Source organism: Aedes aegypti, chromosome 1, assembly GCF_002204515.2.
Source record: "Aedes aegypti strain LVP_AGWG chromosome 1, AaegL5.0 Primary Assembly, whole genome shotgun sequence".
NCBI lineage: Eukaryota > Metazoa > Arthropoda > Insecta > Diptera > Culicidae > Aedes > Aedes aegypti.
Genome location: NC_035107.1, coordinates 15,190,245 through 15,214,576, shown reverse-complemented (window position 1 = coordinate 15,214,576; position 24,332 = coordinate 15,190,245). Strand labels below are relative to the sequence as shown.

Genomic DNA, 24,332 nt, shown 5'->3' with positions numbered 1-24,332 from the left:
GAGAGCCGGCCTCTGCTTTGCTGCCCGCATCAAGCTTCGGGGACAGACAACGACGACGACGACGACGACCGCGACGGATGCATGCGTGAGAAATTCGAGCGAGAGAACATCAAAGCAAAACAGAGAATCGTCGTGCATGATGGAGATCGATCCGAGGCGCCGCGCCGCCGGTAATTCGCGCCATGGCCTGGGGAGGCCCTTGCTAGCGCGCCTATAAATTTCTCACCTGTCCTCTTCGGAGGCGACAGTTTTGTTTACGATCCGGTCGCGCTCGGTTCGTCCCTCGTGTCCGTCCAATACCATTTTTCAAAATCAATTTTCGGCAGAAGAACCCGCGCTAGCATTGGGCGACACGACGACGACGGCAACCACATTCACCTTCGGCGCTCGGGTTGCTTGTTTGGAGCCGGTGTGGTGTGGCTTCCTCGCACTTAGTAGCGACTGGTCATCACAGCAGGCCGGTTGGGGTTTGTTCTTGCTTGTTGGGGCGAGACAGAATATAAAAGACAAACACGAATCAAAATCGGTGTTAAGTGATTGGGGAACCGTTAACAGGGAAAAAAGAGGAGTGCTGTTGACACAAAGTATTATAAGGGGGCCACGAGGTTCGCCCCAGAGAGCCGTGAAGACGCAAATTAGTATTACCGGTGGTGTTGACATTTCGGAATAAATTGGAAACGGTGAGTAGCGAAAAAAAAAAACAGCACATGGGACATGGGTGGTGAAGCGAATGCCAAATGAGATTATCGGCGGTCGAAGAAGGCTTGGATTTTTTTTTGTGTGGAGAAATTGTGGCGAGTGGAAGGAGAGTGAATAAATTCTAAATTCGACACAACAAGAGTGCCACCAGAGTAGAGACAATCGATCCGCTTGTATTGTGTGATGGCCGGCCAGTGTGAAGCCGTTGAAAGCGTGCCAAAAATTGATAACAATGATGAATACGAAATAATAATAGCGTAGCGTATTTTACATGACCTGTGTGTACAAGGTTCTCTTGCACAGCTGTGGAAAGTGGCTTGTTCCAAGAAAAAAAATATTAATAGATTAAGTTATCTGTTTGAGAATTACGCTATGAGCGATTAATTAGTGACGTTGTTTTTAAAAGAAATGGGTTATAGGTAATAGAGTGCTTCATGGCTTCCTGGGATACTTCTGGTTCTTTATTCAGTTTCCCAACAAAGTAAACTGGGATTCATCTTGCCACAGATCCCAAGGTTTCTATGAAACTATGGATTTAAACCCTTTAACACTCATGGTGTCAGTAGAGCACCATCACTTTTCAACGAATTCTACATAAACCAATACAGTTCAATATTGTTAATCCGTATAGGCCTGAGTGGAAGCAAAAATACTTAAACTCTTACCACTCAGCGAATACTAAATGAATTCATAAAAAAATGTTAGTATACTGGCCCACATTTCTTGTTTCTAAAAGTGGCTGGAGGAACTCGGTAATATTCCATAAGCCAGAGTTATTGCGGTGGGTCACTGGGTCAAGTCGGATAGAAAACGGCGATCCTTTGACCACTTTTAGAAACTAGATATGTGTACTCAGGCCTATACGGTTTAATGTTACTTAATGGTTAATGGAATGATGGTAAGGGCTCGTTGAAGTATTTCACCTTCCTAATGCATTAGAAAAAGTTACACAAATTGCATTAAAGTGAAGATGCATCGGTGTCCGGCCATTTGGCCGAATGCCGTTTGGCCGAATCATGAACAAAAAAATCAAATTGCTACAACGCCGATGTGTAGGATTTACAAGTGTGACCCAATAAATGATAAGCTAATTGATTTGTTGATTTTTATGATGTGACGGGAAGTCATGTTTGTCACAATATAAGAGCTCCAAGAGAATGATAACATCAATCCTTTAATTCCGGACCAAGTTGTGAACTCCACACTTCACGTCAAGACTCTGAGGTGATGATTGATTCGCCACTGGATTACCAACGGTGTAATAAGGTTTCAAGTGTTTTTAATGATCTCATCAGAAATTTTTCCTTCTTTAAAACATAGGCTATTCTTTCTAATTATACTGGTTCCATTACTATCTGCAATATTTAAGCTTATATTTTAATTGGGAATTTTTTCTTCTTCAAATCATCGGCAGTTCTTTGTAGTTGTACTGGTTAAATGATTATATGTATTGCACTTGTATAAATTTTCATAAGAGATTTTTCCTTCTTTTGATCATAGGCTGTTCTTTCAAGAGAGAAATATTTTTTATAGTTATTGGAATTAAAGCTTATAATACGGTTTATTCAAAACAATTTTTTTAGCTCAAGGGTTAATTTAGATGAGATGTAATTTTCCTCCAAGATTAAGATTACAACATGAGAACTGAAGACTGTACCTTTACTTGAGTACCGTCAAACGGGGCTTCTTTTGACATTATTTCCACATTCTTCAAATTTGAGGATTTGTAGCTCTGTGAATAATGAATAGATTTCGATAATTCTTGCGTATATTTAAGTTGTATTTGGAAGTAACCAATGTGCAAAATATGAGGCAAATCCATCAATAAATAAAAAAGTTGCTTGAATAGCGAAAAAAATGTGTCCGTCAGGACAAAAAAGGGGCTACTTTGGACACTTTTAGAAATTAATACGTTTTGATAGTAAAATGATTTTTCATCGTAAATTTCAGACTGATTCTATTGATTATCGTTCATTGTGATGTTTTCGAATGTTTTTCAATAATATACATAATTTAGAAAATTGTAAAGCTTGAAAAAACTACACATACCTATACAATACTTTTCACAGAAACATGCTATTCATAATTTTTAGTTTGCATGATGCTATGTCAACTTTACTTCCTTTTTAATAGCGACTTATGCTTGATTGTTCAAGGTGATGCAAACGAATTGTGTAACTACCAAGTACTGCGATGAATAATTAGCTTTGTACAGAAATATTCGTTCTGATTCTTAATGTTATATAAACGATATGTAGAAGAATCTAATTAATTCCTGTAACTAAAAGTAATTTTTATTCCAAATACAATCCATGAAATATAAGAATAATGATTCACAAGATCATAAACAATAAAAGTTTGCTTTTGTTAGATGCATTTTGGCTCCTAATAGTTTTGAGATGGCGTAAGAGTAGTTTATTTTAGCAGTTGAAGGATGCCATTGCTTTTTATAGCAGATTAATGTAAAATATGACTGAACAATATTTTTTTAAGGATTATGATGTGAGTTTACTGTTTATACGAGTTGAAATATATATGTTTTACAATTATTAACTTTTCTTAATCCTTTGTTTATTTTTTATTGTGTTGTAAAATAAAGAAACCAACACTTTATAATTAAATATGCGTCGTAAAATTAAGACATTTGATCATTCATTTTTCTAAAAAAACATTTTTCAACATAAATTTATCACAAATTTCTTTGAATCATGCCGATTCGATAGTTTTGTGATGTTCCCAACAACTTTCCACGATATGTGGAAAATTCAAACAATGTTTACATAGCAAATGTTTTGTAGCTTGTGAATATTTGTTTGGACTTTTTTGATATATTTTCTTATTTATCCTGTTATTGTTGATGTTGTTCCAAAAAATATTCATGCCTGATTGTTGAACATAAATTGATTAGTAAAAGTGCTGAAGACACAAAATGGCTCAGATTAATATTTATGCTGGAAATAAATCCAAAACGTGAGTGTCCAAAGTAGCCCCCGGAATCAAAAGTAGCCCCGTCTGACGGTATAGCAATAAACGACACGGTGAACACTAACGTCAAAGAAGCACACTGTTTCTCCGTTGTGAAAAGAAGAAGCCAAGAATTGTAGATGTCAGAACTCACGGTGTACTATATTAAGAAGATGATATATTCCGAAAACTGACAGCTACTCGACGACGTCTTTCCTATCCAACTTAAACAAATTTGCGATAAAAATGATCTAGTGCTCCGGAAGGTATATGGTACGATGGTCACATGCTCACAATCAAACTTGATATTTACATCAGTAAAGAGCCTGTCTTGTTAATTTTTGTGCCGTGGTAAGAACTATGACTATGAGGGATCGAAGCAAGCCAATCCAGCAGAAGGACGAATAAATTTTAAACTGTTTTAGTTACTGTCAAAAACTAACTACAAACGCGATGCCAAAACATCTGCTGGTGGCTATTAACGCTAGCATAGAATTGAACAACTGCCTGCATTTAGGATGTTCTTCTTTCAGCTCTGTCTGTTTCTTCAACTAACACTAAAAAGCTTATGTATATCAATGGTGATGTATCCTTTTCTATGAAAGCTGAGTAAGTTCTTTGAAATGCATTATAAATCCATGCTAACTGTAGTTCACTTCGGTTTTCAATTTCGGCCAAACGGCATTCGGTCAAATGGCGTTCGGCCAAATGACCCTTTCGGCCAAATGGCGTTCGGCCAAACGGCATTCGGCCAAATGGCATTTGGCCAAATGACCCGGAACCAGATGCATCGAAGCCAAACCTCGAATTTCAAATTACACAATTCTAGAGAACCGTTTTTGTGCTGAAAATTTAACTCACTGGTCACTCGCGGGTGGTGACCAATGAGTAAAATTTTCAGCACAAATGGTTGCCTGATCCTCTAGATTTGTATTCTTGAAAATCTGAGGTTTGACTTCGATGCATCTTCACCTTAAGGGTCAAAAATGACCAATGATTTTGAAACGCTCTCAAAAATCAAACGATTTTCGTTCTTTAAGCTTTATATGAAAGATATGGAACTCTATAAAGGAACCCTGAAAATTTTTATGAGTATGGCCATTCTGGGCACAAGGGAGTCTGCAACACGTTTCAAAAGGAACGGGTGCATATCATATTCAGCGGTTCATACACATGTATATAACGACGGTTCAAATTTCATGGTTTTTCCGATTTACAAGAGCACCAAGAATTGGCCGTATTTATTCGGAGTATTCTGAAACCGATTCCGCTAGGGTGTGATGTGGACATTTTCAGACCATCATTCCACTCCAAACATCTCCAGAGACTCATCCAGAGAATTCTCCAAAAATTTGTTTCGACAATTCCTTCAGGGATAATCTGTACAGTAATCCTTACAGCAGCGAAGAAATTTTCGCTAGGGCTTTTGCCAGAAGAACCAGGCAGAATTTGTATTCGTCTTGATACATTTTAGACCGGTTACGATAGGGCTTCAGAAATATATTAGCAATTCCTCCAGGGATTCATTCAAGGATTCCTGCGAAAAAATATTCACAGGGATTCCTCTACAAACATCGCAAGGAATTCCTGCTGGAATGTCCCTAGTGATTCCTTCATAGATTTCTACAGTAAAATTTTTACTGGGATTCTTCCAAGAATTTCTCCCAAAAATCCTCCAAGATCTCTTTCAGGAACTTTTTCAAGAAAGCTTGGGAATTTCTCCAAAGATTTTTCAAGCGATTTCTTCTGGTATTCCTTCAGAGATTCCTCTAGAAAATAATCCAAGGATTGGTGGCGAACTCGCCAAGAGCGAAAAGCCACTCAAATAAAGATAAATGATAAAAATCATCCAAGGATTCTTGCAGAGATATCTTCAAGGCTACACTTTTTTTATTTTGATGGAGGGATTATTAGATATTGTTAAAGTTCAATTAGTGGTTTACATATCCTCAAGGTTTTCGTCAGCAATTTCTCCAGGAGTTACACTAGGACAATTTCTTCAAGGATTACTCAAGATATTTCTCTTGTGATTTCTTCAGAATTTCCTCCGAGGATTCCTCCACGGAAACATAAAAAGATATTCCTAAGTAGTCTCTCACGATTCATCCAGGAATTATTCCGGAGATTTTTTCCGAGATTCTTCCCCGAATCGCTCCAGGGATTCTACCAGGAGCTCTTGCAGGTGTTCCACAACTCACAAATTCCTCAAGAATTTCTTGCAGGAAATCTCCCAGAGTTATCACGACAAAAATCGCTAAATGAATTATTTTGATGATGTCTCCAAATAACCCTCTAGGGATTCCCCAGGAATTTCTGCAGGGACTCGCTTTGAGCTTCCAAAGAGTTTTCCTCCAAGAGTTGTTCTAGAAATTCCTTAAGAAATTCTCCTATGAATTCCTGCAGGAATTCAATCAGCAAATATTCTCAGAATTACTTCAAGGATTATTTTAGGAAAGCCCCTACAAAAAGTCCTCAAGTAAATACTCCACATTAATTCCTTTTGGAAAATCTCTTCATGGAATCCTCCAGAGATATCTCCAAGAATTATTCCAGGGATTTTTCCAGAAAAATCTCTACAGGAGTTTTTTTTTTAAATTTATCTACAAATTCCAGCAGCAAATTCTGTACTATGGTTCTTCGTGGGATACCTCCAAGGATTCTCCAGGAATTCTTCCAGGAGCCCTTCAGGAGTTTCTCCAGAGACAAATCCAGGGATTTCTTTAGTAAAATCTCTACTGCGATTCCTGCAGAGATTTCTTCAGCTTTTTCTTAGGTAATTTCACAAAGGATTACTTCAGAAAAATTTCTGAATGCTTTCCTCGAGAAATTGTTCCATGGATGAGCTGGTAGACAATCAACTGCATATTTTAAGGCTATACCGTCAAACGGGGCTTCTTTTGACATTATTTACACATTCTTCAATTTTGAAGGTTTGCATCTCTAAGAATTGTGGATAGATTTCGATAATTCATGCATATATCAAAGTTGTATATATACGTAACAAATGTGCAAAATATGAAGCATATCCATCAAGAAATTAAAAAAAATGCTTGAATAGCGAAAAATATGTGTCTTTCAAAACAAAAATGGGGCTACATTGGACACTTTAACCCTTTGGGGCCTGATTTTTTCCAAGAAGTATTATACAGTTTTTTGAACGCCTTTCAATAGTTTTGGTGCTCAAAATGCTAAACATAACAAGAAATGATGACACATATTTTTTGGGAGGTGCTAGATCTTCCAAACTGCTCTTGAGTTCATAACTTGAAGTCTATGCTTGTAATAACAACCTTGTTCATCATACTGTAATCAACCGTATATTCTGAACCTTCTGAGTGTTCAGCAAATATTATCAGATCATTTCGAATGTTCTAGATTATCTAACTTGTCGGGATGTTCAGTACATAAGATCTACAACGCGATGAGAGTCAAGATTTAGTGGTAATAAATTAATAACCACGAAACGAAGCACTTCCGAAACATGGTGTATTCGACAAAGTTTCCAGTCATAATTAGCGACATCTATTGGGAAGCATCCATAAATTATGTCACGTTAAAATATACTATTTTCAACCCCCCTCCTTTTCACCTTTTGTTTGAGAACAATTTGTGAAAACGTCAGTAGAGTCTAAATGCGTAAACGAGTAGAAACACGTTTTGAATATATGTGTTTGTCGACGAACCTTCTTCTTTTTTCTTGGCATATCGTTCCCACTGGGATGAAGCTGGCTTCTCAGCTTAGTGTTAGTTTAGCACTTCCACATTTATTACCTGAGATCTTTCTCAGCTAATGACTTTTTTGCATGGATATATCGTGTGGCAGGCATGCGCCCATACTCTGTGCCCAAAGAAGTCAAGACTCTGGAGGCACTCTTTCATGTACACTTGTCCGTTTATCGTGTCCTAGGTCACAGATTGTGCAGAATCTCATGGCCGGGGTTGAGGGCAAGGTGCGGGCATTTACGTATGGACTGTAAATAAGATACGAGTAAAATGGTAAAATGAAGTTTAATAGTTATTTCTCAATCCCTGAAGTTTTGATGGCAATCGGATGAAAACTCGAATTTTGCGAATCAATTTTGTGTGTGGCAATTTCATCGTGGACACCCTTTACTCTATGCCCAAGGCAGTCAAGAATATTTTCATTACGAAAAGATCCTGGACCGACCGGGAATCGAACCCGGAACCCTCAGCATGGTCATGATGAATACCCGCGTCTTTACAGCTTCGGCTATGGGGGCCCTATATAACCTGGTAGATTATATAACTGAACTCTATTTAGCGAAAAAAAAAACACTGCCACAAGGGCAGATTTGAAGTTCTGAGCTCCAGGATAGTTTGGAAAAGCTTTTGAGATTCTCAGAGGTCAATAGATTCCGTTTGAGTTGAAAATATTATTATTTGCAGCTTTGCCAGATCTACGGAAATTTCCGTAGATCTACGGAATTGAGCACTTTCTACGGATCCGTAAGATAATTCTACGGAAAATGTATATTTTCTACAGAAAGCTACGGAAATTCTCATTATTCTACGGTAATTTACGGATTTTTCCAACGGAAATCTACGGAATTGCAATGCCGGGGATCTCTCCCCCCGCTTATCAGTTTTCGTCTACGGAATGATTTCCAAAGAAATCTGGCATCGCTGATTATTTCTAGCGCAATCAACTACTGCTGTAAATTTCGAGAATTGAGCTTCGGGATAGTCTGAATGTCGTAGAATATCCCAGGACATGAAAAGGCATGTGAAGCAGCGTTTTTCTTGACATAATAGGTATGTATTACCAAGTACGAACATCAATTGTATTTAAAAAAGGCATTTTAAGCTACTTTTATACTAATTATTCTATTTGTCAGACTTCTGCATGTTCAGGATGTTCTAGGTTGCCAAGTAGGACATTAAGGCATACACCTAAAATTTTTCCCTGACAGGGAAGTATATTTGCAAGGACTTTTCCGAAGACAGAAAATTTTATTCATTGGTTCTTTTTATACAGCCATTTTCCGACTGCGGTAATAAATGACCGTGCCAGCCCCAAAGGGAAAACTTTGATCATTTTAGCGAGAAAAGTTACTGGAACAAGGGTAGACCTGAAGTTCTGAACTCCAGGGTAAATTGAAGGGCCTGGAATATCACCAACGTTCCTTGAAATAGCCAATTGGTTGTGAGAAGGTTCAGTGGACATGGTAGATTATATAACTTCACTCAGTTTAGAAGGAAATATTACTGGAAAAATAGTAGACCTGAAGTTCTGAAGTCCTGGGGAAATTTTGAAGGATCTGCCATACCTCAATCGTTCCTTGAAACAGCATATTGATCCATGAGAAGGTTCAGTCAACATAGTAGATTATATAACTTCACCCAGTTTAGCAAGAAATACTATTGGCATAAATGTAGGCATGAAATTCAGATTTCCAGGGTAATTTGGAGGGCCTGGAATACCTCAAACATTTTTTGAAGTAGCCTTTTGATCCGTAACAAGGTTCAGTAAACATTGTAGATTGTATAACTTCACTCAGTTTAGCGAAAATAACTACTGGAACAAGTGTAGACCTGAAGTTCTGAACTCAAGGGTAATTTGGAGGGCCTGGAATATCCCAAACGTTCCTTGAAATAGCTCTTGAGATTCTCAGAGGTTGGTAGATTCTATTTGAATTTGTAATGTTATTGTTTCTAACCCAAACAGTTACTGTTACGGTTGTAGATTTCAAAGAGTGTGCTTCAGGACAGTTTGGACGTCATAGAACATCCCAGGACATAGCAAAGCAAGTGAAATAGTGTTTTCGTTGAAAGAGTAATTCTTTATTATCTAGCCTGAACATCATTTATGTTCACAAACAGCATTTCACGCTTCGTATGTACTTATAGTTCAATTTTCAGGATGTTCAGGATGTTCTAGGTTGTGTATTAGGTCATAAAGGCATATACTTCATATTTTTCTCTGATAAAAGTGTATATTTGGGACAACTTTGCCGAAGACAGTATATACATTTGTTCATTGGTTCTTTTTTTACAGCCTTTTTTGTACTGCGGTCATATATGACCGCGCCGGCCCCAAAGGGTTAAGAAAGCAATACGATTTGATAATAGAATGATTATTTCGTATGAATTTTTAACAAATTCTATAGATTTTTGTCTATTATGATATCGTTCAACAATATTTTTTGTTGATAAACATAATTAGGAAAATTGTAAAATGCGTAAGAATATACATACCTATATAACGCTTTTCCGAAAAACATGCTATGCATAGTTTTTAATTTCCAGTAAGAAATTTCAAGTTTACTTCCTTTAAAATGAAACTGTCAGCTACGAACGCTTAATTGTTTTAGTGGATACAAACGAATTATGCAACTACCAAGTACTGTGACTATTATAAGGTCTGAATAATAATGATTAACATTCGTTCTTATTCTTAATGTTATATTAATGATATATAGAAGGATCGCATTTATTGCTGTAACTAAAAAAGTAATTTTTATTTAAATTACAATGCATGAAGTACAAGAAAAATGTTTCGCAAGATCGTAAACAATTAAAATTTTGCTTTTGTTAGAAGTATTTTGGTTCTCAATAGTTTTGAGATGGCTTAAGGGTAGTTTATTTTTAGCAGATGAAAGATGCCATTGCTTTGTACTACAGATTCATGTAAAATATGAACGAGAATTATTTTTTTTAAAATATGTTATGAGTTTACTATTTATACGTATTAATATATACAGTGTTATGACTATTAACTTTTCCGAATCCTTGGTTTATTTTTATTTTGTGTTGTAAAATATACAAACCAACACTTTTATACAAAAAGAGTAGTAAAGTTAAGACCTTTGATCAATTATTTTTGCAAAACAACAATTTTATACATCACAAATTTCTTTGAAACATGATGATTCGATAGTTTTGTGGCGCTCCCAATTACTTTCCACGATATGTGGAAAATTCGAACAATGTTTACATAGCAAATGTTTTGTGCCTTGGGAATATGTGTTCGGAACTTTTTAATACATTTTCTTGTTTATGCTGTTATTGTTGATGTTGTTCCAAAAAAAATTTCTTGTCTGGTTGTAGAACATATATTGGTTAATAAAAGTGCTGAAGACACAAAATAGCGCAGATTAATATATATGATGCCAATAAATCAAAAACGTGAGTGTCCAAAGAAGCCCCCGGAATCAAAAGTAGCCCCGTCTGACGGTATGCTTTTCGTCTAGGCAGTTTTGATTATAAAAAAAAACCTTTGTTAAAATAAAGACTGCGTAACCAAAAAGCATATTTGATGCTCTAGGGATTTTTTCAGCAACTTCTTCACAGATTTCATCAGGAATTCTTCAATAGGCTCCTGCAAGAATTTCTTGAGGAATTATTTCAAGAATTTAACCGAGGATTCCTCAATTTTCTAGAGTTGCACAGCATTTAGCCGCATCGACCGAAGAATGCGGGTTCGATTCTCGCTTCAGTCTGGAAAACTTTTCGACAGGAACGTGTTTCTACTGTGAAATTGGGCGTTGCATGCTATTTCGTTGTCTGGTGTGGTGCTTCCTTCAGAGGACAAACCGTCCACTGGAAGCATTCACGCGGAGGTATAAACAAAAGGTTTCTCCATACTCCAGAAATCCCTTCAGGAACTTACTTAGGATTTTTTTTTTTTTTTTTCAAAAAACGTTTTTAGGAAAGGAGTTCCTAGAGGAATCTTCAAAGAAATCGCAGATGAAATTCTGGATGAATTGATATTTATTCTGATGAAATACCTGAATAAATTCATGGGCGAATCTCTGTAGGAATTTCTAGCGGAATTCTCGAAGAATTCCCCTGAGGAGTTTTTGAAAGTCCGGAACGAATCCCTTTTGAACTTTTAAGGGGAATCCCTGGAAGATTGCATGAAAAAATCCTTAGAATAATTAATGTAGCAGAATTGTAGAGAATTCTTAAAGGAAACTCTTGAGGAGTCCCTATAGGACTTCATGAAGTTATTTCTCGAAGAAATCTCAGGAATTATTCCTAGAAGAATCTCGAGAAAATTACCAGAGGAAATTCTGGAGAAATATCTTGAATAATCCTTGAAGAAATCGTCGTACTGTAGCTTGGAGAAAGCTTTGGAGCAATCTCTGGATAAGTTCCTGTATAGATATTCCTGGAGGATTCCTTAGAGGAGTCCCCGACCAGATAGAAGATTCAAGATTATAACAGAATGTGTTCCTCTGGTACGATTTTATTATATCACCAGTTGTTATAAAAGATATACCGTTAGTATTTATAATAACGAAAATTCTAATCAAATAAATATAAAATAGCAAATTCTATTAAAATTATAGCAAAATACAGAACGCGTTTCAGACATGTCTTCTTCTTCCTGGCATTACGTCCTCACTAGGACTGAGCCCCCTTGGGAGACTAGTGTTCTTATGAGCACTTGCACAGTTATTAACTAAGAGCTTTCGTTGTCAAAAGTTGCCATTTTCGCATTCGTATATCGTGTGGCAGGCGCGATGATACTCTATGCCCAGGGAAGTCAAGAAAATTTCCATTACGAAAAGACCCTGGACCGACCGGGAATCGAACCCAGACACCTTCAGTATGCTAAGGCTAAGGAAGGCCCGTTTCCTGTCACACATCTGTTTATCTGTGATCCAAACTTCCTTCGATCACGTCTTACGGAAATACATCAAACCACCGCCTACTGCGGAAGGATTAGTTTTAGTATCAATCGCAATCAACGCGGAAAGGACATCGTCGTCATCATCGTCTCGTCGTCGGTCGTACGCACCGGAGTTCATTGTCAGCAGATAACGGCTCCGCCGCGCCGGTTCGGATCGATACGACTCCGGGGCGGCATTGAGAGGACGCGCTCTGGCCGAGAAACGCTCGGTGAAATTTAATTAGCATGTCCGCGTACGTAGTTTACACCGATCGCATACCTGATGAGATTGTCGTCCGAAGCATCGAGTCGGCCGACGCTAATCGATATGATTATCTAGCGGGATAGTTTGTCGTCAGGCTCTCAGCTGATGGCGGTACACGCTTAACTTTGGTTACGCAGTCTTTCATGACACTCAAAAATTATTTTGTATTTTTACACAATTTTGCGAAATGGTAAATCTACAAAATTGTGTAAAAAAAGGATTTTTTGCAATTTCTCATCGTAATAGGCTGGTTTTCATCACGACAATCTGTCATGAAACGGCCTACTTTCCTGCACTGAAGTATGCAGTGCGGGAATAGTCATTACGTAACTGAAACCAGTGCTGTTGCGCAACACTTTCTCATTACGCAACTGTTTTGAGTTGCGTAATGAATCATAACACAACTATTTTTCAGAAATTGTAAAATAATGGTGAATGCATTCCGATATAATTTCTGATACCCTCAAGTGGACTTCTACGAAATTGCAAAAAAATGTTGTACACTGAGGAAAGCAAACGTAAGACTGTCATAAGATTTGCTTATGGAATTACGACACAAGAAAAATCTTTGAAATTCATAAGACCATCTTATGGTTTTCGGCAGATGTTGTTTCCATAATACACCTCGAAGGAATTTCGTAAGATGATCTTATGAACCAGCATTGACTTGATAACAAAATCCAAAGATAGTCTTATGAATTACGTTCTGATCCACTCTTGGTTCCATAAGACTGTCTTGTGTAATTTGAGCTTTAGATTATAAATTTCAATGAATGAATAATACTAATCCGCGATAAAAAATAGGTTAACCAACTCGGGAAAATCAAATTTTCATCCATTTTGTCATGCCACAATTCGATTAAAGCACTTTACTGTAAGCATAAGAATTATTATTTTGAACGCGAAGAAGTATATCATAGCAGCGAAACATTATTGAGAAAAGTTGTGATGAACGCCTGAATTAGTGCTGGTTTACGTTAGGGGCGGATTAATGGATGAGGGGGGTTTGTGATTTCTTACGCGTCATACAAATTGTTTTGAATTTTCATTCAAAAATCTTATTGTTTGGATCCAATTCCTTAATCTGATCGAAAGAAAGTGTAAGTTACAGCGGAATTGATGATAAATAGAAAATATTTACCCTTTGATGCATTAGAAACGGAGTCAGCCAGCGACAAATCAGCAAACACGTCCATTTCGGAAGCCATATTGAATTTCTGATAGTGAAATGATAAATTCAATTATATTGATATGTTATATAGTAGAACAGATTATAATATATATATATATATATATATATATATATATATATATATATATATATATATATATATATATATATATATATATATATATATATATATATATATATATAATAATATGATAATAAAATATGAAAATAAAATGGTAGTAACAATAAAATATGACGCATTGAGACAGCATCTGAATGCATGCAGTATTATATCGGTCGACATATATTTTTCTTTGGATTATTTGTCCTACTGATGAAATTAGGCTGGTCGAGGGAAGAATGATACAAATAAACAAATAATTTGAATAAAAATAAAAAATCAGTGATTTGTTAATAAAGTTTCCGGATACATCAAAAACAAAATTCCAGCTTCCATATGTTTAGGGAGGACAAACAAAATAATATTACATCAGACGCTTCGTTTCATTCGCTGTAGCCTACTGTAGTAAACAAGGACAATTACATTAAGGTCATTGTAGCAGCATGTAGTGCAAGGATGTTACGGCACATTCCCCTAGACTCCGGCTGACACCCTACTACATCGTCCATCTTTGACTTCTCTGATGCATATAACAGCATATAACAAATGAAATAATTATAATAAAATATATAAAATGGAATTTATAGTTGTATATGATATGAATATAGATGTTTCAGAATTTCCATGTTTAAATGTGATGAATTGAACCTCATTAGGTAGTCTCTAAAATAAGGACGAATTACAATTTTCGGAATAGAACGACATGCTGAAATATTAATAGCAGTGATTATATTAGTATCTCCGATGACTCCATGATGCTTCTGGAAATTATGCCAATAATTAGTATAACAAACCAATTATAAATAAGTAATTCGTGCACCTCCACTGGATTAGTAGCTATAAGGAATGAAAATTATCTGTTATTAGATATAGTACAACGCTACACAATGTGTATGTATGTAGGTAGCCACCATCCTAGCTTGAGTATTGCTCTGCATGCGGTTCCACAGTATCAGTACAGTCAATTTTCATTATCAATCTGAATTCAACATACCATTGTATGAAGGGCCAAAATGGGGTGTGGCGGACCCGTAAGCAGAGGCACTTACGCGAAACCCGCGGGAAAAAGAGAATCTCCTTCCAAATATGATTATGATTCAACGGAAAGTATAACGAAATTTGCAATATCTGTCAAGTTATCTACGGGATGGTTTGTTATAAGAAGGGCGCGTCAAATCCATTACAACTGTTGGGATAGAAGAACCCATCTACAAGGATGTTACGGTTACTTCAACCCTTGACTCCAGCTGGCACTCCACTCCATTGTCCAGCTGTAACTTCAATGATGCCCTGATGCACCCTCCCAATATCGAATGTTATATGATTCAATTAAATGATTGTTATGTTGAATTTATCATGTTTTGGGGAGGGAGGGAGCATCAGGGCATCATTGAATTTACAACTGGACAATGAAGTGGAGTGCCAATCGGAGTCAGGAGGAAAAGTGTTAGTCGTTCGCATCTAGTACTTTTCTCTCCAACAGTTGTAAAAGATTTGACGCGCCCTTTTTCTAACAAACCTTTCCGTGCAAAGCTCGACAAGTATTGCAAATTCTAATACTCAATATGTTGGATCATATGGCTGGAAGGAGATTCTCTATTTCCCGCGGGTTTCGCGTAAGTATTTCTACTTACGGGTCCGCCACCCCCCTTTTGGCCCTTCATACAGCGATATGTTGAATGCAGATTGGTAATAAAATTTGACCTTACTGTTGAGTGGAGCCGCATGCAGAGCAAGACTTAAGCAAGGATTGGTGGCTACCTACATACATACATACATACATATTGAATTTCTGATAGTGAAATGGGAAATGGCTGTACCGAGAAAATTTGCCTCAAGTGGTTCTTCACAGTGATGAGCAATGGGGTTCATAAGCGGTCTTATGACATTGACAATGATTGTTATGAAAAAATTACACTTGTCTTATGAATCTCAATATCGTCGAATGAAATACACAAAAATAATAAAAAACGCGTTCATTAGTGTGATCTTATGAAAATCATGCGAGATTTTTGCCTCAGTGTACGTAACTCGTTGCAGAACTCGATTTATTACAGCACTCGTCGTAATTATCCTACTCGGCAAGCCTCGTAGGATAAATTTACGACTCGTGCTGTAAAAATCAACATTCCGCAACATGTTCCGTAAACTACTATTTCCGGCGTCGTGAGGGATTTCAACTTCTAATGTGTAAACGAAGTTGAGCGTGTAAGTCGTTACTCGCTCAGCGCACAGTGACGAATTGGGTCCTAAAATTTTCAATGAATTTTTGTTTTTATTTATTAATACAAAAGAGCACATTCTTGCAACTACTTTAGCATTTTTTCCAGCTTAAATAATGACTTCAACGTATTTAAATTTAAATTTCAAAAATGGTTCCAAATATGAACTATGACACCTTTGATCATGTTTGACGTTCACTTTTTCGAAAAAAAAAATGCCACAGAGGTTTTAGTTTCAACACGGGGGTTGTTCCTATCTGACATTTTGAAAGGAAAACAGAAAACAGAAAAACATGTTTTTTAGACTTAAACCAACGAAAATCATTTAAAAATTCAGTAAAAATGTTTTGAAACATTATAGAGATGTTCGGTAATCCAATTACCACGCGTTGTGAATTAATTAATCTAGTAAACATGTGTTTCTGGCCTAAACTTAAGCGGTCGGTACAAAATTGGGACAGGGCTCTAGGACCCTATTTAATTAATCTACAACTTTGCGGAAGACACTATGTTTGAAAATCGTTGTTTAGTATCAAACGCTTAAGTTGACGCCAGTAACACATGTTCACTCAATTTTTAAATACTTTAACAGCCAAAAAAAAAACTTTTTTCAGGTTTTAGGAATTTTGTCACATTTCTTTGTTAAACTTAAATTTTGGATGTATTTTGTTTTGCGTGTCCTTTCCAACATGTCTGATAGGAACAACCCCGGTGTTAAAAAATGAACCCCTGTGGCAGTGATGCGTTCAGTTCGCGTTCTAGTTCAATGTTTTGAACGGAGTGATCAAGTAGGCTTGCTCATTGTTCAGTTCAAAAATTTGAACGCTAGAGGGCAGAAAATTGAACGCAGATGGTTTTGACAGATTTCACGGCATCTAAACGTGCCAAAGTTGTTTTGAAGCTGCTCAAAGCTAGAAATGCTATGCTTATTATAATTAAATGTAACTTACCATCAGTTTATGAAATATTTTCCAGTTATAAACCTAAACCCATGCTTTGATTACGGTTGTAATGCATTGCATTCTGAACGGGCCGTTCGAGAGCAACGACAGGCTCTGGCTCGAGAGTTCAATGTTTACTGCGTTCTCGTTCAAAATTTGAACGCGCTCCGTTCATTTTTGGCTCGCGTTCAGTTCAAAATGCATCACTGCCCTGTGGCGTTTTCTGTCGACAAAGTGAACGTAAAACATTATCAATAGTGTCAAGGTTCAAATGTACACCTTTTTTTTAATTTAGAGTTTTAATATGATATAGCCGCTATTTATGCCAAAGTAGTAGCAAGAACACGCTCTATCGTGTTATTGATAAAAACAAGATTTTATCATAAATTTAAATTTAATTTAATTTAAATAACTAAATTTTCTGGTCATGTGCGAATAAAAAAAACCTTTTTTGCAATTTCTCATCTTAATAGGCTGTTTTTCATCATGCCAATCTGTCATGAAACGGCCTACTTTCCTGCACTGAAGTATGGAGTGCGAGAATAGTCATTACCTAACTGAAACCAGTGCTGTAATGACTCATTACGCAACGCTTTTTCATTACGCAACTGTTTTGAGTTGTGTAATGAATCATTACACAACCATTTTTAAGAAATTGTAAAACAAAGGTGAATGCATTCTGATATAATTTCTGATACCCTCATGTGGTCTTCTACGAAATTGCAAAAAATGTTGTACGTAACTCGTTGCAGAACTCGATTTTTACAGCACTTGTCGTGATTATCCTACTCGGCAAGCCTCGTAGGATAAATTTGCGACTCGTGCTGTAAAAATTATCATTCTGCAACTTGTTCCGTAAACTACTATTAACACACTACTCATAAAAGTTCAAGTTTTGAGCATTTTTCCCACTGTGCAAAAAAAATGCTCAAAACTTGAACTTTTATCAGTAGTGTGTTAATAGTAGTTTTTTTTTCCCACTGTGTAGGGGGACGGACCTGGTGTAGTGGTTAGAACACTCGCCTCTCACGCCGAGGACCTGGGATCGAATCCCATCCCCGACATAGTCACTTATGACGTAAAAAGTTATAGTGACGACTTCCTTCGGAAGGGAAGCAAAGCCGTTGGTCCCGAGATGAACTAGCCCAGGGCTAAAAATCTCGTTTATAAAGTCAAACCAACCAAACCAACCACTGTGCAGCTGGGGGAACTAGATTCTCCGCCTCGTGGGGGTGCCGATGCAGGCCGATGCCCATGGATGGAAGAGGTAAATTTACACTTTCAACGAAAATAAAACAGCGTGTAGAGCTGCTGAATTAATTAAGATAAACGAATGCCGGCACCTTATGGATAAACGGTTTAAGTGAAACAAATTACACCTCTCGTTCGGCATTGGATTCGGCTTCGTCTTCTTCGATGCACACTCTGGCTGATAGGGGGAAGAGAGGGTTAAATGCTTTTGCCCGATATGGTTTGTTTGTAAATAGTGCTCCAATCGAAACAAGATGCAACGATGTCAAGGCTCCGTATAGGCCCCATCGAACTTGCGATAGCTCTCACATCATGTGACTCAGTCGCATATGTACCTATGGACAAGTAAATAAAATTAGATATGCTAGTCACAACGTTGCCATCGTAACTAATCTTAAGATGCGACATCAATGACCATTAGTGGATTAACATTGTCACTTGTACGTGCAGTTGTCGCAACGACAGTATTAGTACCGGTTTTTTATGGGTTAACCGCGAGATTTACAATCTTGATTTGATTGGCTTTGCGGTTGATCTGAAATGAATTCTAAGTACTAATCTAGGTGCTATAGCCACCGTTTGGTTGTTATTTGCAAGTTCAATGCCAAGGCAGGAAGCAAAGTGTAAGTGTTCTGGCCCAAGTTGAACTCACTATCAAAAACCTATCATCATTTTATAAATGGTAAATACGTTTGACGATTCCCACGAATGCGCTTAGTTTCATGATAAAATGCATTTTGTGCATTGAGTCCTATAGACATCTCAAAAAATGTGGATGTTCTACCACAAGCTTAATGCATATTGCAAAAGCCTCGTGCCACAACACGAGTAGACGTGTATCGGGATAAGGATGAACGTATCTGGACGGACGAACGCGAAGTGATTGAAAGGTGGAAACTATACTTCGATGAACACCCGAATGGAACTGATAACGGAAGAAATGAGGGTAAGGACAATACAGGAAATGTCTATGTTAGTTATACAGACGATGGGAATCAACTAGCCCTCATTTTGAAGGAATTTAAACATATAATTCAACCGATCAAGACCAATAGAACAGCTTATAAAATGGGCCCAGCGAAACCGGCCATTTGTCTGCACTGGCTGATAGGCACAATCTAGGAAACAGAAAGGCTACCGGGACTTGTTCCGTAACGCTTCCTATACCATGACTCTGATATCACGATATTCAGAATCTATAAAATCATATTCGCGATTCGATTCCAGATAACGAGAACTATGTTCATGCGCGCTGTCAAAAATAATAACGCGTGCGCAAAAAATAAGCAAATAAACATTTGTCAACAAACCAGTTCTGGAGTCACAACTCTGTGTTCCTTTCCAATGATCTTTATTAGTAGTAGGTGTTCAATCAATCATCCTTTCCCATTCCCCAGCTTTCGCAAGACGTGGCCAGGACAGCTCTCGATTATTGGAGGATGTGTCAAACTTGTCTAAGAGTTAGAGGTTAGTCCCAAATTTCTGACTTTGGTAACGGACGGGAAGGAGGCAACCCTCATACAATCGTCTAGGACTGTACCACCTACGAATTTGTGCGAAATGCTTAATGCTAATGCTAATGCTAATACTAACTGTTTAGAGAACCGAAAAGTGCTCGGCACTGAAAATTTGATCGATTGGTCAGCGAGGAAGTTTGCAACGTAAATGACTATCCGGTATCCCCCTGGCCTGTTTAAGAAGCCGCTCCCTGGTAACGGTTTCAGCTAAATGTTGTGGGTTGCTGGAACGGCGAGAGGTCATAAAATGGCTGCTAGGAAAATCTTTGCAATTTGTAAAAGTTCTTCCAAGCAATCACAAACTGACGTTCAAAGAAGTTGACTGTTGGGTGCCTGCACTGTGAACTTAGATTTTTTTTAATCAAATTTCCATGGATACGGGGTATCAGCATAGAAACGTGTTTTTTATTGATTTTTGGACACATTCTCTGTGAACCTTTTCGAAACATAAAATCAACGCTTGGGTTAGCGGTGATCGTTGACGTTGATTGAACGCAAACACGTTAACGTTGACGTTAACAACCATGAAAATTAACGCAACGACGTTGACGTTGATCCAGTGCACAATCAACGTTAACGACGTTTATCGTTGATTAACGTTAACAACCTTGGTCTCGTCACAACAAAATCATCAAATTAATTAGCTGATCCGTTATTGGGCCACACTTATGAATCCTACATATCAGCGTTCTAGTAATTATTGTTTGCTCGTAATTCGACCAAACGGCATTCGGCCAAACGACCCATTCGGCCAAATGGCGTTCGGCCAAACTTCAGCTAAATGGCATTCGGCCAAATGGCTGGACACCAGATGTATGCAACGATTTTCTATTACATTTATTTAAACACTAGTTGCCCCAGCAAACTAGGTAATTACAAAATTTCTGGAGGATGATACATTATTAGAATCCTTAAACTTATTTTTGTTATTTAGGCCTTACTGTAGTGTTTGCTACCACCAAGGGGGAGGTCACTCTACGCACTTCATTCGGCACAGTTGTGCCTTCTGAGCGCCAAAGTGTGCCAAGCGTGCCAAATGTACTATAATACTACTACATGCCATAAACAATCAATGAACTGAAATTATGGAAAAACGTTCGCAGCAAGCATTGACATTTCATTTTTTTTCTGGTTTGCCTAACAAATTATGCATTACTTTCCCGTCATGGTTTTTTATGCTGCGGTAGTTTTCTAGGATACAGTTTACTAGCATTATCGCAGGGGATACTAACCTCAAACCTACTAAGAAAGCCAAGTCAAGTATATGTAAAACTTCAATAGTGATGTTTAGATAACGGCCCATATGAATTCCAGGACAACACGGGACTAAGGAGTCAAGTATACATATACTTGACTTGGCTTTCTCCTTAGTTTCCCCTGCGATAATGTAAGTAAAATATATCTCGTAAAAACTACCGCCTCATGAAAAACTACGACACGTAGCGTCAACGGTTATGTACGAGATCGTGGTGGAAGGGAGAGGGATGCGAAGAGTTGGGAGAACAATACGATGAAAGCATTGCAATGCAGTAAGACGTATATCATGAGTGGATCACTGTAATCCTCTGGACACACGGCGACGATGATATCTCCAAAGATCCCCTACATTTTTTATCCATCTCCCCGTCGTTGGACGGTACTTTGAACTGACGACAAGAACCCATTCAAAAATTTCATAACGCTTCAGGGGGTGGGTGGGTGTCCGAACGTTGTTACGGCTCATACAAAAATTGTAGAGAATCAATACAAAAAGTTTCACGAGAGGGTGGGTGAGTGTCCAAAAATGTCAATTTAAGCGTTATGAAATACCTATATGAATCAGCCCCAAGGTCACTGACGCTTTTTTGTATATTTTAATGTAATATATTATTCATTATGAATTCAAAATAGGACAGGAGCCAAAGCTTATTCCATCACATTTAGATCGGTTGGGCTTTGCTGGTTTGGTGCCCCTCAAGGTTCATTCCTTCTGAAATAAAAAAAAAGGAAATGTAAAATATGGAAATAGAGCTTAGGGTAGATGTACCAATAGTGGAGGTAATAAGCACGATTGAACTTCATTTAATCGCTTAAATTCAAGAAGCGCAATTAATGGACATGTTAATGTTGTAACGAAAAGTAACAACCATTTACTTGATGAGAAAAATAATTTCATCGCAGTAATCCACGGCATGTCAGTGAAAAATAATGCCTCCATTATTGGTGCACTGTTCCTGTAGTTGCGGTATATTTTTAATTTGTGTCCCTATAGTTGCGGTATCCGTGGTTTTCTTATGGGATCCTCCACTATCCAGGTTTTTACGCTAGCCATAAAACAACCAGGGGTGATTTGATTTGGCATTTCTTGCGTACAGATTTTATAGTTAAATCAAAGTAGGCAGTAATTCTAGTTTGTTGATTGAAATGTCAAAAATTTTCACAACATTTGGAACGTACTCAGGAGCTTCATTTGAAATCTTTCATTTGTTTCATATTTGCTTTTATAACTAATATCTTTCAAATAATTTTAGGTTTTTCAAGAGGATTCTAAAGAATGCATCGTTTTTGGTCCAATGCTGTAAAAGTGGCCTCCATAGAAAAAATCTTTTGTCGTCGTTGCCAACAATAAACACAATGCTTCTGCTGTAGATTCCCGATGTTCAAGATATAGCACAAATTCACATTTTGTTGAGCACGTAAAGAAGCTTCCGCCGTGCATTGCAAATTCTATTATTCAATAGTCACACATATTTTTTCATAATTGGATCTAATAACAAAAGTTGCGATTAACCCAGATCAAAATTTGTTCATGGAATCTTGACGAAATTATTTAGGTTTACGATTTGGGTTCTTATCTTCATAAATATCCAATAAATGATCGGAAAATGTAAAAGATTGCTATTGAGAACATTTGGTTAACCTTCGCCACAAAATAGGGCTGTTCGAATACTTTGTAGTTAGGGTTCTTCACAATATCATGCTACAATAATGGATGGCTAAGGGAGCGAGAACCTCCAAAATCGTACAAACAGAACAGATTAATGTAGAAAAATATTATTCGCACACTACACATTGGATGTTTCCAAGTTTTTCCCAACTACTTTTCAAACCAGATTATCAAAAAGTGATCAAAGTTGTTTCTTGCAGTGAAAGCCCGCACGTATTTGAAGATGTTGAATCCTTATAAACTTCAATTTGGAGCTTCTTCAACACGAGTGTGAACCAAAGTCAAAAATTCCTGATGGCTTTCCTTTGTACATCGACCTAAAATAGTAAAACGATCAGAATTATATTATCAATTTCAAAAGGATCGATTTCCATTTCCAAAAACATAACATTGCAGGATTGACTTTTCTATGTCAACATAACAATTTTTTCACTGCCTTGCTTGCTTTGATCAAACCATAAAAATTATAGTGTGTGCAACAAATTTCAAATGGGGGTTGTTCAAACATTTATGGCATGCTAGCGTAAAAAGCTGGATAGGAACACTTTATCGCAACTATTGGTACAAGTAAGAAAAGTTTTAGCAATTTTAGTGATATTTCATCAGTTTTATAGCAATTTGAACGCTCTTTTCAACTTTTCCGTGTTTCAACAAGCCTATACGTAGATTGGCAGTGTTGTTTCTGTAGCTTATGTAATGAAATCAGTGAAAACGGCAGTACCGCAATTATAGGAACACCCACAGAGAGCAAACAACTCAAAAAACGCAATGGTTGCTGGGACGGAAATTTCAGTTCACTGTAATTTTTATAGCAACCAACATGAGCCTCTGTACGTGCCATAAATTCTTTTGTTCTTTTGACTTTTACTGTGCGCCGTGTGTTGGTGCTGTCTCGCTCTCTCTCACGGGCAACTTGAAAACAGCGCGCACAGTAAAAGTCAAACGTTTTATAGCATGCATAGGCTCATTGGTAAGGTGTGCCAGTCAGTGCGCCGAAATGTGCCATTGCTGTGAAAGGCACACTGCGTAGAGTGACCACCCGCTTGGCTACCACACAACTATGATTTTGCGTTGTATCCGTTTCTGCTTAAAGTTAGGTATGCTGTTCCGCTCAAGAAAAGTAAAAATTTCTTCCCAAGAAATGGTCAAGAAATTTCCTACAATGAGCTCCATTTGAATTGACGTTTCTTTTCAACTGCGTACTGCGATCAAAGAGAAATGCTTTTCTTGAGCAATTCTTGCAAGAAATTTCCCACGCATCTAGATAGGCCATTACTTTTCTGTTGAAGTGCATACTTCGCTTAAAGCCTGGTTCGCTGCTGACAAGTAATTTCTCGTCCTATCTTGATGCATGGGAAATTTCTGCAAGGAATCGATCAAGAATGCGCTTTTTTCTGATCGCAGTACGCAATTGAAAAGAAATGTCAGTTCAAATGGGAGTCGCTGTAGAAAATTTCTGCAAGGAATCGGCGAGAAATTTCTTTAGCGATTCCTTTTCAGTAGCAAATCAGGCTTAACAGCCTATCTGTGGGAAATTTAGAATAAATTTTGCTGCAACTTAATTTAGCTACACAATGGATTGCTCACCTTTGACAAGTAGTGATACAAGACTGATTATTT

At 37.4% G+C, this 24,332-nt stretch overlaps 1 protein-coding gene across 1 annotated transcript in view; it reads left to right on the top strand.

Annotated features, from left to right (window-relative positions):
* Nucleotides 1–237: 237 nt before the first annotated feature.
* The window catches only part of LOC5575967 (aminopeptidase N), a 42,558-nt gene continuing 18,463 nt past the window's right edge, over nucleotides 238–24,332 (top strand). Inside the window, exon 1 of the mRNA XM_001662276.2 lies at nucleotides 238–680. The gene's annotated coding sequence lies outside the window, so the exon portion shown is untranslated. The remainder of the gene's footprint in view (nucleotides 681–24,332) is intronic.